This window comes from Protopterus annectens, chromosome 2.part1, assembly GCF_019279795.1.
Source record: "Protopterus annectens isolate FY-2018-M chromosome 2.part1, PAN1.0, whole genome shotgun sequence".
Taxonomy (NCBI): Eukaryota; Metazoa; Chordata; order Ceratodontiformes; family Protopteridae; genus Protopterus; species Protopterus annectens.
In genome coordinates this window covers 1,874,785,164-1,874,805,271 of record NC_056729.1, presented here as the reverse complement: position 1 = coordinate 1,874,805,271, position 20,108 = coordinate 1,874,785,164, and the positions used below count along the sequence as shown (strand labels likewise).

The window sequence follows — 20,108 nt, the reverse complement described above, 5'->3', positions numbered from 1 at the left end:
AACTAATTGTTGAAGCACCTTTTGATTTAATTACAACATTCAGTCTTCTTGGTGGGCACCACGGTGGTGCAGCAGTTACCACTGCTGCCTCACAGCAAGAGGTTCTCTGGTTCAATTCTCAGCTGGGGTGCCTTCTGTGTGCAGTCTGCATGTCCTCTCTGTGGTCGTGTGAGTTTCCTCCGGGTGCTCCGGTTTCCTCCCACATCCCAAAGACATGCAGTAGGTGGATTGAACACTTGGCCCTAGGTGTAAGTGTGTACCTTCTGTGGAAGGTTGGGTGCCGGGCTGGCAACTCGACACTATAAAACTCCACTGCCAATCATGAGCGGACAGATGATCCGCTGTGGCGACCCCTAACCAGGAAAAGCTGAAAGAAGAATAATTCAGTCTTCTTGGCACATCTTGACTTGGCAACATTTGCCCACTCTTCCTTGCAAAAGCACTCCAAATCTGTCAGATTGCAAGAGCATCTCTTGTGCACAGCCCTCTTCAGGTCACCCCACAGATTTTCTATTGGATTTAGGTCTGGGCTCTGGCTGGGCCATTCCAAAACTTTAATTTTCTTCTGGTGAATCCATTCTTTTGTTGATTTGGATGTATGCTTGGGGTCATTGTCATGTTGAAAGGTGAAATTCCTCTTCATATTAAGTTTTCTAGCAGATGCTTGATGGTTTTGGGCCAAAAGTGACTGGTATTTGGAACTGTTCATAATTCCCTCCATCTTGTCTAAAGCCCCAGTACCAGCTGAAGAAAAGCAACTCCAAAGCATGATAGTGCCACCAGCATGCTTCACCGTGGGGATGGTGTTCTGTTGGTGATGCGATGCAAAGTGTTGTTTTGTGTCAAACATACCTTTTGGAATAGTGTCCAAAAAGTTCAGCCTTGGTCTCATCAGACCATAACACTTTTTCCCCACATGCTTTTGGGAGACTTGATGTATTGTTTTCCAAATTTTAGCCAGGCTGGATGTTTTTCTGTGTAAGAAAAGGCTTTTATCTTGCAACCCTACCCCATAGGCCAGTGATATGGAGAATACAGGAGATTGTTGTCACGTACCACAACCAGTACTTGCCAGAAATTCCTGCAGCACCTTCAGTGTTGCTGTAGGTCTCTTGGCAGCCTCCCTGACCAGTTTTTGTCTTGTCTTTTTATCAATTTTGGAGGGACATCCAATTCTTTGCAATATCACTGTCCCATATTTTCTCCATGTTTTGATGACTGTCTTCACTGTGTTCCGTGGTATATCCAATGCTATGAAAATTTTTTTGTACCTTTATCCTGACTGATACCATTCAACAATGAGATCCCCTTTGATGATTTGTAAGCTCTCTGCAAACCATGGCTTTTGCTGTAGCAGGCAACTGAGTAAATGTCAGGAAAATCCTACTAGGACAGCTGAACTATTGAGTCTTTAATAGATGGCAGGTGTGTAGCCAAGCAGACTGAATACTGTAATTAAAGCAAAAAGTGGTTCAGCAAAGTATTAGTTTAAGGGTGTGTACACAACAAAGTATTAGTTTAAGGGTGTGTACACACAACAAAGTATTAGTTTAAGGGTGTGTACACACAACAAAGTATTAGTTTAAGGGTGTGTACACACAACAAAGTATTAGTTTAAGGGTGTGTACACACAACAAAGTATTAGTTTAAGGGTGTGTACACACAACAAAGTATTAGTTTAAGGGTGTGTACACAACAAAGTATTAGTTTAAGGGTGTGTACACTTATGCAACAAGCTTATTGCACATTTTTTTGGGTGTGTACACTTATGCAACAAGCTTATTGCACATTTTTTTTTTTTTATTTATATTTTTTCCCCTAACAGATTTGTTTGTTTTTCAATTGAATTGTACAGGTTCTAAGTCAAGTTAAAGGTGTGAAAAGTTTTGAAATGATTTATTGTGGTCTCATTTTTTTATATCACAAAAAGCTGGCATTTTATCAGGGGTGTGTACACTTTTTATATCCACTGTATGTGCCAAATGTTACAGATGGCATAAAAACATCTTTCAAACTTATGAAATAAGCTACTCTTTCAAGCAGAAAGTCATTTGTTGACTCCCTTCACAAATTTATCTAAATAAATGAGCATGCAGCTAAAGTAGATAATTTTCTTGACGGCCAATAGGCTAAGTTTGACGAATGATCTGTGTGCGGGGTGAAATGCATGTGACATGTTGCACTTGTAGAGTTTCTTTTGTAGGCAGTGTGTAACTGAGTTAAAACTTCAAATAGCTTTTTGAACAGAGAGAAGCACTGTTGTAATTAAGGGGCACTAATAAGTGACAGTGCACAGCTGTGGAAACGACGATGCTTTTAATGGCTGCACTGAATCATGGCACCACACTACTGTTCCAACGCATGTATTGTTAATACTAAAATTGAGAAGAAAGTAGTTTTTATTTTCTTCTTTAGCTGAGAATCTTATCTTGTCATGCATGCATCCCTCCCTCCACCACCTCTTTTCCTATTTTTGCACATGGGGTCAGAGTGTCACTTCAACAGTGACAATCATCTAGAGCCAAGGCTTACACCACTGGGTGGCTAGCCCTGAAGTGGTCACCCTTCACATTGTCCACACATCTATGGCCAATTTAGTGTTTAATCTACCTAATACACATTTTTAAATTGTGCAAGGAAACTTATAAAGATTCAGAGAGGACATGCAGACTCCGCACAGAAGGTACCTCAGCCAAGAATAAAACCAAGAAACCTCTTGCTGTGAGGCGACAACAGTATCTGCTGCATAGCTGTTCCTTGTAGCAATTCTATTGTGTTATCATTCATGATAATTTATAAATCATGCATGTTACTCTTCCATTGCCATAAGTGCAAAGCAACAGTCAAAAACCTCTCTAAGTCTCAGAATAGTGCTTATTACCACTAGTTGCTAAAAATGCATGTACCGTGAGTATTTTGTGTTCATTTTCTGTTGTTGAAAAGTGTAAAACAAAATGTCATATGACCAGCTGAGACCCCTCCCAATCAGGTGCTTCATATTAGGGCTTGTTAGAATGTAACAGCACTTTGTAGCTAATAATATTGTCCCTGTCTTTAGGAACACATCAAAGGTTTGTTTCTGCAGATGTTTAACACCAAAGTGTGCCTTTACCATTAAAATATGCAAAATAAAATGCCACGGTTCCATTTGGAAAAAAATAATTTCTTGATGTGGTATGCTTTAATAGGTACTGTGCAAATCACCACTGTTTTATTGTTCCTTTGAACAAAGGCTTTAACAGAATCATACATTCCTTACAATGTGTACAGTATCCGTTTTTCTTTCTGTGAAACATTGACACTATCACAGACCATTTAAAATGTTCCACCTTGCTTTGCTGTCCTGATAATATGAAAACCAAAATGTCACACCTCCCCTTTGGAAAAACATGCTAATATATTTTGCAGAAAGTGTTGCTACTTCTAGTGGGTGACTTCACCACTAGCAAAAGACCACTCACCAGTGGTGTACCACAGAGTTCTGTGCTGGACCCGTTACTGTTTGTAATTTATTTTTCAGACGTCCAGGCAAACTTGGATGGCCTGTGGCTGACCAAGTTCTCTGACAACTGCAAATTGGGAGCAATCATAGAGTCCCTCAGTGATAATATACTGCAGACAGGGTTAACTCCAACAAATGACCGGTGCCAAAGGCATGGATTAAAAATAAATGCAAAAAAATGCGTCATCATTCCCTTTGGGAAAGTTGACATCTTTGCTAATTACATTATAGACAGCACCCCCCCTAAGTGTAGACCCAGTGGTATGTGATCTGGGTACACAGGTTGATAGCAACCTGAACTTTGACCATCACGTATCCACAGTATAAGGAAATCCGGGTCTAAAGCTGTTATATCGAATGGCTTTTCATTGACCTGTAAAAGTCAAACTCTTGTAATAGCGAAAACCCAAATAAGCAAATTCTTTCCCTGGGATAGACATCGCTAGCCCTACCATGAACTGCACACTACTTTAAACATAACGTGGGGGGCTTTGCCCCCCCAAACCCCCAATGTGGGGGGCACACCTCTCCTTACTGAATATACCAACTCCAAGATCTCACTACAGTGGGGAAAAGGGCAAACTCACAAGGATGGCCAAGTGGTTTCTTTCCCAGGGAAAGAGGTCGCTCATTCGGGTGTTCACAGTTATGAAAGTTTGACTTTTGCGGCTCGATGAAAAGCTGTTCGATATTATGGCTTTTCAATAACATCATGTACACCCAGGAAATACTTCTATGTGGCACATCTTGTAAGTAAAGGCATTGCATCTAGATCCAAGGATGTTATAATTCCATTATACTCTGCCCTCATCAGACCAGTAATCGAGTCCAATGCTCTCTTTTGCACGTACCTCACCAGAAACTTGCAACAAATGGAGAGACCACAGAGGATTCTCACCAAGAAATTACAGGCTACACAGAACAAGTCTCATGTGGAAAGACTGAAAGCCCTGTCACTGTATTTTGTCTTCTACAGGTTGTTAAGGGGGTGCTTACAGGGCAGTCTCTGACCTGGCCCTGATGGAAATGTTTGTAAATTAAACTGCATGTGGGTCACTCGCTCCAGAGATCTCTGATGAACAGGTCATGCTGGAGAGACAGATAAATCTCCCAGAGAATGCCACTTCTCTGGAACAAGCTTTCAGTTCACATGAAACAGAGCGCCTCCCTGACCCTCTTCAGATGGAACCAAGATCAATGGATGGGTGACCACAGATTTACTTCTGGGATGAAACCCATGTCCCTCCTGGAGAGAGGAAGTCTGTATTAACTACCATATAACTTTATCTGTGTGAACTTCACTTACCTAACCAACAATTGGGGCAATTTAGGATAAATATTGCTAGGCTTGTAAGGTCTCTAGGGCCATTAGCCTAGTATCCGTCTGTGAATGTATTGAACTATGTAGTCGGTATGAAAGAGACATGATAGAATTGTATTGCATTCCTTGCAATTTCTGAATAAAGCAATACTATTGTTACTTTCTGCTGTGCAGATGGAGTAAGTCATTTAGATTACAGCAGAGTTTTATATTAGCACAGTCATATTAGTAGAGAGGTTCCCAGTGGGAGTGGCTGTGATCAGGGTTCAGTTCTGAGCCTGGTCATGTCCGAACTGGTAATGGACTACATGTGCAAACAGTGGAAAGTGACAGATCAACAAAGCTGCTGTATGCAGAAAATGTGGCACAATACTCTGACTGCTTGAACATAAACTTTAGCAAATGATGGGACAAAAATGCAAAGCTGAAGGTACAGGGTATGAAACTGAGCTCAGGCAAGTCTGTGCAGATGGGGGTGGGGACTGGAAGAAGTTAAAAATGGAGGTGGGAGGGGGTAAGTAGTGGAACAGGTAAAGTATCTGGGAGGGGTGAACTGGAAACCTAAGGCCAGAGATGCTAGTGCTGCAGTCATCTAGCTGAGAGCGCTACCAAAAAACGCTCAACTGGTAAAACCAACAAAATGTGTAATTAGAAACGATGAGAGCAAGCTGCAATTATTCAAAAAGAAGACTGTTTAATGTAAGCGCTTTCGGCTCTGTCACTACCAAGCCTTCATCAGACAAAATAGTACACCAAAGTCAATTAAAATTTATATAGTTGACTTGATTAAACCTTAATTGATTCTTAAAGCAGTAATACTGAAAAACATACATAATAGCACAATATTACTTTAACTAGAGTATATGATCAATCTACCGCTCGAGGAAATCAAGGTTAATTATATATAAAAAAGAAGAAAAAAATGGATAAATATATATATCTCATTTCTATAAATATGTATATATGAAATATGACAATTGTTATATACCAACTAACAACCTAGTATTTTAAAATAATAATATAACTTTTAGAACTTTACAAATATTACCAAGATGGTAAATTTTACCATTGTCAGGCTAAGGGGAATTGATGTTAAAAACTCCAATAGTCAACCCATGTTATAAAACATTATATAATAAAAAACTACAGTTTTAGTTGTTCGATTTATCTATTCAATGATAACAGTTTTAAAACACATTTAATGGACAAGGTTTCATTTAAACCTGGGAGTGAATGGGCATTTGTAATAATCTGCCATTTCAACACATCTAATTCAAGCTTTAACTGCCAGGGACCTCCTCTGATGTCTATAGATCTCTGTTGTAAAATAATGAACTTAAACGAATTGGAAGGGTTTTGGGCAATATGTTTTGCAAGAGCATTGTTAGGGTCCCCCTTATTGATAGCATAACAATGCTCATAAACTCGTTGTCTAAACTTCCTTTCTGTCTTACCAATGTAAAACGCGTTGCAGAACTGACATAATGCTGTATATGTCACTACTCTAGTGTCACAATTAAATCTAGAATTAAGGAAGTATTTCTGGCCATTAATATTGCAAAAGTTGGTAACTAACATGTGTTTGCATTGTGAACAACAGCCACATTTAAACATACCTTTAATTTTTGAATGTGTCGAGCAAATATCATTCTTTTTTTCTAGTATGTTTTTCAAATTCAAACCCCGCCTATAAGTTATCTTAGGTTTATCACCTAAAGCTTTTAAAAGCTGTTCATTACTATTAATCAAAGCCCGATTTTTGAATAAAATTTTCTTAATAAAATTAAAATCGAGAGAATAACTGTGTAAAAAGCTTATTTGATATAAGCTTTTGTTTGGTAAATTAATAGGGTTAAAATTGGGATCGACCAAAGTGTTATTAATAGGACTGGTTTGAAGCAAAGAGTGACTCGTAACATGATGATCCAAATGTTGGTCAGAACTTAATAATGGAATGAAAAAACCAGATGCCCTTTTCTGTTCAACTTCTAACCTAATGCTTGTTATTATATGAGAAGGATAACCCCTATTCAAGAACATGGTTTCTAACAAGTTGCACTCTTGTTCAAAATCTAAGTTGTCAGAAATCATGCGTGCTGCTCTCATCATTTGGCCTTTGATAACAGCACGCTTCTGGTGATGAGGATGACAACTAGTGTAGTGCAAAAAGGCATTCGAATAGGTGGGTTTCCTAAAAATTTTACTTTTAAAACACTGTTTAGCTTGGTCTTTTTCGAGAGAGATGTCGAGAAAATTAATAGAATCAACTCCTATTTCATAAGTAAATTCCAAAAACGTAGTGGTCCTGGATATGTCATTAATAAAAGTTGGAATATCAGCTAGATCTCCTTCCCATAAACAAAACATATCATCTTGGTACCTAGCTGAGAGTGCCATGAGCAGTGTGTAACAGAATAATACTATAAACACTGAAAAGTAAGGTGAATAAACCAATGGTGCGAATAGTACTTCTGCATGACACAAACCAGCACAGTGAAGGCAGACAAGCTGAGGAAGTTTGAGGTGATGGATATGAAGCCCTTGTATGGGGAAGTAAAATGTACATTGTGGGAAAAGATTGTGAGGCCATTACAGTAGAAGCAAACTTAGCAAGTGAGGTCATTATAATGGTTCATAGGTTGGTACTAGGCTATCGGCCCTAGGGCCTATACAAGCCTAGCCATAACAATTCCCTGGCTATTTCTTCCCACACTATTTACTTCCCTGGACCCCTGCCAAGCAGGGCAACTGATGTGATCCCCGGGGTGAATTTCTTTTCTCCCATCCAATCGTCAAGGTTCCTTTTGAAGAGCGCCAAGAAGGTGCTCTGCTTGACATGTATGGGCAGTCTATTCCAGAGTATGGGGAGTCTCTGGGTCAGGAACCTATCCCTCCAGCATGTTTTGTTTATTGTGATGACAAGGTTTAGATCCCTGGAGTGCGTGGCTCTGAGGAATTGGGATTTCTTTAAGTGTAGCATGTCCAACAGCTCTGGGTTTGACATGGCCTTGTATATTAAGCAGAGATTGCCTGAGTAGACGATATGCGACAGAGTATAGCTGAAGTTTTTTAAGGCGGTCAGCATAGGGCATCTGCTTTAGGCCTGTGATTCTTTTAGTGAGGTATTTCTGCAGCCTTTCCAGTTGTTGCAGATGTCTTGAGAGGTACATACCAAACTGGGCATTGTATTCTATAATGGGTCTAATGAGGGATGAGTACAGTGGGACAATGACCTCCTTTTTTCTGGATGAAAAGCCCTTAGTGATGAGGTGTGCCACATAGGACGATTCCCTGACTGTTGTGGCGATGATGGAAGTGAACATAGCCGGTAAGGTCAATATAATGGAAGCAAAAATAGCTCAAATTACACAGAAGGTTGAGAAAAACAGCTTATGATGGTTCATTGATGTGCAGAAGAATGTCAAAGATTTGTGGGACACAGAAGAAGAGAGGAGGAGACTGGGTCATCCAGCTGAGAGGAATGATAGTGAGAGAAGGCTTGATAATGGAGCATGACTAATGAGGAAGGTAGGAAAGTTGAGACAGAGAGAGTCACAGTTGCTGTGACACCCAGTCCCATGTAAAAATTAGTGTGGATGACCATGACTGTTGTCATCAAACTAGCATCCTATGCTGCAAAGTATCTGTCCCATCTTGGGATGGATGAAGTACTATTGAAACATGCAGGGTAAAATGTTACAGCTCCATTAGGGAAAGTGTTTCCTTGTGTAATGTAGTGCACTTTAGTATATATTTTAGAAAGCAATGCTACTTAAATGTATGTGTTGCAGAACAGACATTCCTTGCAACGTGTGTAAACAGAGATGCTTTTGCTGTCTATTAACCAGAATGGCATGATAGCAAAACACTATATTCCTTACACACTCTCGTGCAAAATGGTGCTGCCATCAATGTGCCAACAGAATAAGGCAGGTAAGCACTACAGCTAGAATTACTAATGCTGCAGTTTTGTACACCCTCTGCACTTGTTAGCAAAGTACTGCAAATATAAACAATGTAAAATGTACATTTTATATGTAATATGTCTGGACACGTGATTAAAGTTTTAAATGTGTGCATGTCGCAATTATCTTGAAATGGAGAAGTATTCGTGGAAGCAATATAAAAGCTGGGATGTTGAACACTTGTGTTTTAAGTGAAACTGTGGTGTACTGTTTTTTTTTAATTTGTTTAGGATTTGTTGGGATTGATGTTAACTAGAGGAAGTTGCTGCCAGTAACTTGTGTACACCAGCAGATACTTTTGTTTTTCATATTTCTCCCATTTCCACATATGTGCAGCTCTGGAGATGGTGTATTAGTTTGGGGGGTGCAGTTTGTCCCTTGCAAAAACTGCAGTTTGCTTTTTTGTAGTTTTGAGTTTGTTGCTGAATGAATGTGCAGTTTTGTATTTTTCATTTTGGATGTGTTCCATTGAAGTATTGGCATTTGTGTGAAATCATCATGGCTTCTGATAGCTCTTGTTAATAAACACAACTTTCTCAACAACAACAACAAAATGCTTATTGGCTCAATGGCCCTTTACTGCATAGAGAGTAGGTCATGATATGTTCTAACCAGACATAGTAATCTTGGATTGTTTGTCTGTAAGCTGGAATGATCCGTGCTTATTATTTCTACCCACTGACATAGAGGTCCCTCTTGGATCCATCCTTGCCCTTTTTTAAATATTTAACAGCAGATTATACTGCATTAATAAAGTATGCAGATGCCTCAACTCTACTCTGCACAGCTCAGACTTGCACTGAACTTGTTTCAGCGATAAACAAAATAGAAATCTACAAGTGCTTCTTGCTTGGTAGTGTCTTGTGACTCAGTTGCTCAAAAGAGCAAGTGCACTGACTCCCACTAGCCCAATCTTAGTTAATTTCTTTGTCCTCTCAACACCCAACCATATTAAATCATATAGCCCTACTACAGCCCTAACTTGAAAAATGTCAATTCTGTTCCCAACCAGGAGTGCTTGCAACCCTAAACTCTGCTACCCATCCCTAAACCTAAAATCCCTAATCACTCTAAATCATGACTTCCCCTCCCTAACTCTAAAGTCCCCATTCACTCCCCTCATGCTCCCTATATGCCAGTCCCCCTCCAGATCACTGCTCCAGTCTATACTATCTCTCCCTCCCCAATGCCGCTGCACGTATTTGCTTGAACTTTGTATATTTGGGGAAGGTGTGGCAGCTGATTGCTGGAACTCCTAGTTGAGTTTGAGCTGCAGCCTATATGAGCTACAAGATGCTGAAGTCTCTGGCTTCGTGATGTGTGATGGCTTTATGAGGTTGTGACTCGAGCGCTTGTAGCAGAAGTGCACCCAACACTTGTTACCTGAGGCAGTGCATATTAAACCATAACTCTGTTCAGTATAACCTTTGCAGATAATGGAGGAATTGAACAGGTTGACTAAACTACTATGTTTTTTACACAGACAGTTCACATTTGTCAATACGTGGACTGCATCATTAATAAAATAAAGACTAATTATGTAATGTCTAAACAACAATTTTTCTGACCATCTATGCATCCTCACTGCGAACTAACCTAGTGTAATTCCAGCTGAACAATCTTGAATAGTAACGACCTCCAAATTTAACTAACCACAAACCTTCCAACAAGACTAAATCACTGCATACCTCTTAACCAGCTCTGCTGATTAGAACTCAAAACAAATCCTAAAATAATGCAACTAAAAAGCACACAGTAACATAATATAACCTTATGTCGATACATATCAGCTAGATCACTAGCTACAGTCTTATAATTTGATACATTAGTTTTTTGTTTGACTTTTGCTAGATCACTGTAATCATTATGGAGACTGCATGTATCAAAAACAAGAACTCGCTTCCTTCAGAAACTGCACTGTAATACTAACCAAAAAGCCTTTCATCCAGAAACTAAAATTATATTGAGAAAATACATTTATATGGTGGGACTGCGTCTGTTCCTAAATCTAATGTGTAATGCCTTTCCCACTATTTATCCAGTTACTACACTGGTAGAATTAGTACTGCACGAGTGCATACATTTCAAAAAGATGAAGTGTGTGATGTCTGCTCTAAAAGTTTGACTATGGTATCTATTTCTTCCTTAGCCTTTTCAGTATAGTTTTAGCTTTTTTCCACCCTTTCATTAAGTCCTGGCAATATCTGTTTCATTGTGTGATGATCTACCTTAAGTTATTGTATTAGTTTGTTCACATTCTTTACACTTGTAATGGTTTACTTTGGTTATGTACCATATCTTTGAACAACACCCCCCCCCCCCCAGACTCTGAATTGAGTACCCTTTTGAATTGAAGGTTTTATTGTGGTGGAACTAGGAATGTTTTATAAGGGAATAAGTAGGTATAACACACAAGTAGTTACTTTGCACAGTAGCAGGTGTTGCTGTATGTGCAACATTTTGCATTGCCCTTTACTTACATTCCTAATTCTTCCATTACAAACTTTCCATGAAAAGGGCTCATTACAAAACATTATCTACCCTTACTACTTAATGCTAAATTACTAATGCCCCTGCAAAGTAATATTTGGCACTGACATTGTGTTCCATCATCCACTAATAACTTACCTCTTGTACAACAGCAGTGAGTAACTGTCATGTATACATAACTACTAATTACAAGTGTCTAGGCCCATGTTTTTTATCCATGGGAAATCCTAGGAAGGGACATACTAGAATGCTTTTATAGTGCCCTGTTTAATGGCTAGTACTGGGTTTGCTGATTCGGATAGTTTAAAATAATTTGTAATTGATATACCCCTATGAGTTTTTAATGTCTGCTTGTCAATGTGCACTCTCCCTATCTTAGACTCCTTGACAGAATATCCAGTTGTAATAGTGAAACTGCAAAATTGCATTTTGTGCTAACAGTGTTTTTTTTTCTCCCTCTCCTATAGGGAGGGGCAAAACAAATGACCTCTGTGCAGAATTGTATTTAGGGGAATTTGTCTTGGTTGTGAGCAAATCGTAAGAGTTTAAAATTATTCATAAGTGAAGCTAGGTGCAGTTATCTGGCAGAGGTGCCAGAAGCTGTTGAAGACTGGTGGGTGGGGGTGGAGGGTGACAGAGGCACTTGGTGATCTAAAAAGGGCAATTTTTTAAAACTATTTACTACCACAACATAGGTTCTCTTGGAGGACATTTTAAGCTTAGCCAATTTCCATTTTGGTGCTTGAATTAACATTTTCTGATTGGTCTTACCTATCCCATGACTGATAATTGCATATTAGCCCTAGTGAGAATAAATGTGATCACACTGTAGATAATTTGAGGGGACCCATGTAAGGGATGCAGCATTTAGGAACTGCCTTTATCCATTAGTGGCATGAGGGGTAAACCTGGAGTACATTTTCTATTACCCATCCTTGGATCCAATTTACATTTGAATATGGACAGGGATGAGCTTTGTTTTACTTGAATGGATAGTATCTTCTGGACATATATCCATCTCTGCACAATATTCAGTTTAGATACCTGGACTGAGTATTTATGATGGCATTTGACTTTCTGATGTTCAGTAGGTCCATCTGTATTAGGTCAGAGGATTCCTTGTATGCCAGACACATCACCTCTAAGCACTCTGTAGGATACTGAGTATGGTGATAAATCTTTGAGGTAGTCCATGTAAGACCTACTATTGAGGACTTGTATCCTTTTAGTAAGGTATCTCTTTGGGTATTTCAATTGTTGCATGGGTCTGGACAGTTACATGCCAAAGTGGGCATTATACAAAATGATTGACCTAATGTGGGTTTTGCAAAGGGGACAATAACCTCTCTAGTTCTAGTCACAATCAATGTGTTTATAAGCTGTGTAATATAGAAAGACGTTCTTATGACTCTGGGCACATGTTGGTCAAAAGTTAGGTCACTGTACACACAGGTTCCCAAATGGCAAACAACTAGTCAGTTATCAGGAGCCATTGTCAATTTGGCAGTTCCCTGGAGTAGATGACTTCCCAAAGTATACAATAATGTATTTCTTGGAGTTTAGTTTCAATTCATGATTCTGGCACCAGTTATTGTTTGGGACAAACCTTCCTGCATGATGGTTAAGTCATTTGGGGATTCAATAACTGTTCCTAGGTTGTAGTCATCTCAAACTTAGTCAGCCAAAGCCCTTTGGTATTTCCTTTTAATTTTGAGATGTATATGCCAAACAGAAAAAGTCTCAGCCCCGAACCCTGGGGGATGCCATTGGTGACTGTTCTCTTCCCCTAGTTTGATCTCCTGCATCCTGTGAGCAAGCATACATGTATATGTTCTTTGATTTACCTTCCTGATTGTATCAAATTATACTCCTGGTATAATGTTACCTTCCTGATTGTATCAAATTATATTCCTGGTATAATGCAGCACCTCTTGTTAGAATGTTTTAAATTTGTAGTTTGGAACAGTCTTCCAGTGAGCAATGAAACAAAATGTATGAACCAATAATGACAAAACTATGCATTTCAGAACATTTCAACCATAAAAGGCCACTCACACTTTTATTACAATCCACCAATATCAGTAAATATGCAAAATCTCTGCAGAAGTAAGTCATCTAAATAATTCCACATTAAAGGGATCTGTAACTAATGAAGAGTTGCTGCTAGCACACAACTTTATATTTCATTTTTTCATCTACAAATAAAGTGCCTGTTGCCCTTGAAGAATAAATTGCCTATGCAACATTAAAAAATAAGCTAGTAATTTTGCGATGGGGAATGGATGGCAACCTGACAACGGATTCATAGTTACTAAGTAACTTCTCCAAAGGAGGACAGTCACAGGACTGCAGTATCCACTCCCATTAAAGTACAACACAGTACAGTATCAGCGATCCACCTGCATAATGTGGGAGTAGAACTCACAGCCTTCTGCATCAAAAGCAAGTATACTACCTGTTGTGCTACTAACAATGCAAATGACTTGTGTAAGTAGCACTGAACTTCTCTTCCCCTGAAGCTCTCAACTCCTTGTAAAATCCACTTGACGATCAACTAAATCTCTCAACTTTGTAGCACAAGAAATCTGGAAAAAGCCAAGCTTTATTTGGGGGGCAAAAACCCCAAACCAGAGACACATTTTAAATATTTATTGTATAATCTTATTTGCTAAAATAAAGTGTTTTGTGTTATCATATGTTTCCTGAAAGATAGGAGACTGAGACTTAAACAGCTATCATTATTTAGTGAATTCAGTTCTCACGGATTTGCCAGAATAACAAAATTTTAAGAGGAACAGACCAAAAGTGTGAGCTAAATAGTCTTTGAAAATCTGGACAGTTGAGAGCTACGGACTCAACTCCCTGAATCACAAGTGGTGGTATGGGTAGAGAATTCAGGCTCTTGTTTGAGCCTGAGTAACACTAACTACCAGGTATACCTAACTGGGGCATTTCACACACACAGACACACAGAGACACAGATACACCATAGCTCCTGCAAATAAAAGAACAAACCTCTCCTTACCGGCATGACTCTGGCAGCACCAACGGAACAGCGGCAGCATAACTCCTGTAACACAGAGCAGTAAGAGAACAAGAACAGCTCATTTGGTTAGTTTAACTTCCCCGTGCGAATCCACGTTAACGTGAAAACTCTACTTCATTCATTTTTCCTGACAGGTCTTGCAGCTGTAAAAGTGGGGGGCTGCCCCTCCCCCTGGGTCTATGGTTCCGGCACCCATGCATCCTGGTGGTAACTGACATTTAAAACTCTTGGGTGTCAGACTTTCGTTAGTTTAAGGATTTCATTTAACTTGTATTGAGGGTCATTCAGATACGTATGTACATCCTCTCACACACACTTCCTTTTATGTACTAGAAACAAAGTTGTATGTTCTCTTTTTTTATGCATGGAAAGTTGTGTCAGACTTTCGTTAGTTTAAGGATTTCATTTAACTTGTATTGAGGGTCATTCAGATACGTATGAACATCCTCTCACACACACTTCCTTTTATGTACTAGAAACAAAGTTGTATGTTCTCTTTTTTTATGCATGGAAAGTTACTGATTAGAGGCATTTTGAATGTCCTTGGTTTTATTTTTAGGAATTTGTTTTGTTCACTCTAATTGTATGTTTGTATGTCTGTGAGCATTTCCCATATACCATCTAAAATTAAATCTCCAATCTGGCAAAGTTACCATTTCTTCCAAATCACTTATTTTTTTTCCTGGGTGTAATAACAAATCGGCCATTGCCAGCTGTTGGTATTCACATTAAAAATGAGGGAAGGTGGCAAAATGCAGGAGTTGCTGGAGTCTGCATGGTTTCACAAGAGTCTGAGAGGTATGAGGTTTTCCACCCACTGTGAGAAGTGAAATCTTTTTGCTTCAGCTACCAATTCAGAGCCAACGAATAGTTCCCATTGTCCTCCTTAGGTGTTGTAATTCATTATTTATAAATCAGACTCACATAATGTGTAAATTGCCACCGTTTTAGAGAAAAAGGTTTACTTGTGTTTCCTCTTGTCTGGTGTCCTACCATTCAATTTCTGCAGCGATGAAGCTTCCAAAAAATGTGGTGCTCTGTCTAATTGCCTCTTTGTACATTTAACTCTAATTAGTTACAGTTGAATAAACTAAAAAAAAATATTTGGAGGAAAACATCCAGTCAGCCAGTCATGCTGTTTTTCAGCAGCACTTCAGGTACTGCTGACACACACAAGCCGATCAGACTAAAGAACTCAATTTGTTCTTGTTGTGATTTGTCATGTTTACTACTGTGCTCATATGTGATCACCCCATGGAAAGGGTTGTGGGGTGGGAGGCTGGCATAATGGTTAAGGTGCTTACCTTAGAAACACAAGGTGCAGGGTTTGACTCTCACATGGGGTAATTGGCTAGGCTTAAAATAGCTCACAAGGAGTGTTAGCCTAGTACTAATCTATGAATCTATAAACTTGTGTATTTCTTTAATAGTAACTTTCCTTCAGCAAAGAAGCTAGCTTAAATATCACATGTCTGGGTCATCAAAGAAGTGAAAGTGGTGAATGAGATGGGAATCATTATGTCTATGTGCTCCTCTCCTGGGCTTTGTGAAGTTCTGTAATGGGATCTTTTGTCTGACCATTGAGTAGGTTCTGAACTGAGTGAATAAAGTAGTAATAAAGCTCCAATAACTCCAGCCCTTTTCATTATAAGTTGCACTACTGTAGGCTTTAAAATAGTCCATGGAGTATTACTTTATTCATAAGTTCTTTGCTAAGTTGGCAAGAGAGCTGTCTTAAATTCATGGATGGACATTTGGCACAGTTGCTTCTTTTTTTTTTTTTTTTTTGCTGTTTTTACCAAGTTGTGTAAAGCCTGGTCTTTGATAGTAAGGAATAGTCACTTTCTGTACCAGTGTCTGTTTACTCAAATGTTTAGGTGCGTTGTTAGCTTGGGCTTCATTCCGAATTCTGATGACTTGTGGAATCAGCACTGCATTTGTCTTGCACTTGCCGTAGCACCATTGGCTATACATATACAGTACCAGAATGGAATGCTGCTGTCATTTTTTATGGGTGTCACTGATGGTGCTAGCATATGGAAATATGGCGGAAAGTGCTATCCTTCATCGTAGTAGTACTATTTGGTTAGATTTTTCACTGCAGCTTTTAATTTGGCCTGAAAGATTGATGTTTCATTATGCTAACATAGTTCATTTGTAATGTTTTCTGCCTCAGAGCTCAGCACTGCACGATTCATTTGTGGCGTCGAGTTTGTGTCAAGGTGGAGTTTGCATGGTGTTCCTACCCATATCTCTTAATTTTCCTGCTACTTTCCAAACTTACACTGGTTAAATTGTGTGTGTTCTTTTTACTCCTGAAATTCTCACTGTCTCTTGTTAATTTGCTTGAATTTCAGATCATTTGTTTAAAAGCGTTTGGGCTTGTCTGTATGCAGGATGCTTTAGTCACCTAGGAGTGACACATTAATTTGCTGTACTTCACCTGACGTTTGATCTTTTTGTGGCTTGAGCACATCCGATACTACTGTTTTATCTTTTCTGAAAACTAGTCACAACAGTGGAACTAGTACAGTGAACTAGATTTTGTTGCTGTTACTGCTTTTCTGTCTGTTAATAAAATCTAAAGATCGTTTAAGAAGAGGATGGCATACAACTACTAGGAAGGCCTTACTGAGGAATCGGAAGCAAAATGCTGAGCGGTAATGTTTGTTTTCTATGTCTTAGTCTTGTTAGCGTCATGGGTGGTTATTCAACCATTTTTCAGCTATGACCTGAACTCAGAAGCCATACAATTCAACGTGCACTTATGTAGGATTTACAGTGTACCTACCTAATTAATGTAAACATTCAAAGTATTATTTCTTACATGTAATCATATGTTAAGGAATGCTAAATGATTTCCTTTTATTGTTGCAGGTTTTGCATAAAGGGACAGAATTTGCCTACCTATGTCCTACAGATCGCGGATGCAGTTTCTGACCTGCTTTAAAATAAAAAAAATAATCCCTTCATATACACTTCTGCAGGTAAATAGAACAGAACAGCATTTTTTGTTAATACATAAAATTGAAAAAAAAATGCATTCATCTGGAAGCCTTCTGAGAATGTAATATGTGGAAGCTTGGCCTTTTTATTGCCTGAATGTAATAAAATATGCCAATAAAAAAGTTCAGAAATTTTATACTTTCCTGCTAATTTATTAAATTCTGGTACTTCTGTCACAAAATACCTTCTAGGGATTACAGTTTATTTTATTTATTTATTTTACATTTGTTGACCAGGCTAGTCCAGCTGGATACATATCCATTTTCAGCAGAGGTCCGGGGAGAAAAGCTTCTTGAAAGTACAGTACAATATTATACATAAAACAAAACAAAAACAACAAAAACAATTCAAAGTTTAACAGGTGAAAGTGCAGTACAAAATTAAGGTATTTGATACATGAAAAATCATATAGATGTAAGTAGATTAGAATATAAGGAAATATGTTCAGTTAACAACACATTTGATTGTAGAATCTTATGTTAAGTATCTTTTGCTAACATAGTAGGCAGACTGAAATCCAAATTGAAGCAAAGAAGTTGAAATAGTATTTCAAATGTAATAATTCTACAAATAAAGCACATTTTTAAGAATACATGTATTGCACATTTTAAAAATATATTTTTGCATAAAATATACATTGCTAAAATTACCTCGGTATGACTTTATCTGGAAATGTTGACTTATATTAACACTAAATTGTATAGAAAATCTCTTGCCTCTTCTGTTTTATTTAGTAGAAATGACCACACTGGACACTATATTTCTGATTTGTCTTCTGGTCAGTTACTAACCAGTTCGGCATGTAGTTCTTTGGACTTTCTTGTGTAGGCAACCAAAGGCAATGTTTGTCACTCAAGGTTATTCCAAATAAAATATACTGAATATGCACTGAAAGTCTGTCTGTTGGATAGAAATATTGCTTTCAATTAAACCTGTAGTAAGTTTTATTACAGATCTGTTTTGGCCATGACTAGAAAAAAAGTTGAACATCATACCTAATGGTTGCTGTTGCAGTCTGACATATTCTCTTAGTGAGACTTTAGATCTGTTAAACAGATTATGGAACATGTTAGAAGGTAATAGTTTTGAAAACTGGCACTGAGGTTTCCTTACAAAAGAGGGAAATACCTATTCTCTCAAAAGGACTGTGAATGACATAATTTCTATAATTAATATCATCCCCACATTCCTCTAATTCCTTAGTACTATAACCCCCAAAAAGATGAGTGCAGCAAAGCAAATTTGAGTTAGATAGCATCCCAGAACAAAGACAACCACAAGGTCATCTTTAGCTGTATCTGAAATCTCAAGGGCAGTACACAACCTTGTGCCAAACTGGTGGTAAATGGAGCCACTTTCACTGAACCTGGAGATACTGCAAATCGTCTGACAAAGTTCAGCTCCATTTACCCTCCTCTTACTCCCAGCCAATCCCCAGGAAATGGCAGTGCTTGAATGCTTTGTCTAAGGTCAAGTATGCAGCTTTGATGGGCCCCAGTAATATCCCAGGATACCTCTAAATAGCCTGAAATATAACGTGATCATTGGGGTCCTTAGCCTCCACACAGACTTTGTGTCATGCGAATAGAGAACTGCAACAATTATCCCTTTGCACAAGGGTGGACCTTCTACAGATCACAAGAACTATAGATCCATTAGTCTGACTAATCTCGTATGCAAAGCCATGGAAAACATTTTAATAAAAATGCTTAACAATTATACAGGAAACATTCATTGGACCAAACCCAGTTTGGTTTAGTCAAAGGTCATGCCTACTGTACCTGGTGGAAGACTTTGAGAAGGCCACCAATGCAATGGATGAGGGCAAAAAGGTGCATACTGCCTCCCTTGACCTAACTGAGGCATCTAATACAATACCTCACTCTGGCATCGGAAACAAACTTGTAGAATTGGGTGTAAACTTATATGTAACTCACTGGATAGCCAGCTTGCTCACAGACAGGACTTAGAAAGTTAGGCCTGGAGAGACCACCTCTAGAAAGAGGCCACTTGTCAGTACATCTGCTCCTCTTTGGTCTCTGTCTCTAGTCAAGGACAATGTCAGGGGCCTCTAGCTTTCCAAGTTTGCAGATGAGTGCAAGCTGAGAACAATCACAGAAACCACCTGCAATACTAATATCTTACAGAAAAGTCTAACACACACATACTGGTGCCAAATCCACTGCTTAAAACTCAGTGCCAAGAATTGCCTAATGGTACCTTTTGGGAAGTTGACAACCCAGGAAAACTACATCATTGATAAAACACCCCTAAAAGTAGACATAATAATTGGGGATTTTGGGAGTTGTGTAGTTCATAACCTTGCTTTCAAACAACATGCGTCTAAGGTACTAAGAAAATCATTCTATGTTGCTCAACTTGTAAGTAAGGGCATTGTGTTTAGATCCAGAGAAGTCATCATGCCACTGTACTTGGCCCTCATCAGATCCATCATTGAGTATAATGTCCCATTCGGTATGTTCCTAAGCAACCACATGCCACATCTGCAACACCCACAGAGGTTCCTCACAAAAAGAATACATGGTCTAAACACTATGACCTATGCAGATTGCTTCAAAGCCCTATCGCTCCCTGCTCCATTTCTTACAGACTGCTAAGACATGATTAGACCTGGCATACAAGGCATCCGTGGATCCTGCTCTGATGGATCTTTCGCATAGCTGCAAAATGAACAGCACCAGAACTACTTGATACAAGTATTTCATCTTTGCTTGTGACTTACATACCTGTCCCTCTGACACGTCTAATTTATCTCTG

General features: G+C 38.8%; 1 protein-coding gene across 3 annotated transcripts in view; it reads left to right on the top strand.

Moving 5' to 3' along the window:
- Positions 1–20,108, top strand: part of LOC122794670 (probable N-acetyltransferase camello) — a 180,489-nt gene that overhangs the window by 40,738 nt on the left and 119,643 nt on the right. For 2 of the 3 annotated variants that reach the window (XM_044063293.1, XM_044063292.1), the window contains exon 1: positions 17,205–17,311. The exons of the other annotated variant lie outside the window; for it this stretch is intronic. The gene's annotated coding sequence lies outside the window, so the exon portion shown is untranslated. Of the gene's footprint in view, positions 1–17,204; positions 17,312–20,108 lie in introns of those variants that run through there. 3 annotated transcript variants of the gene reach the window in all.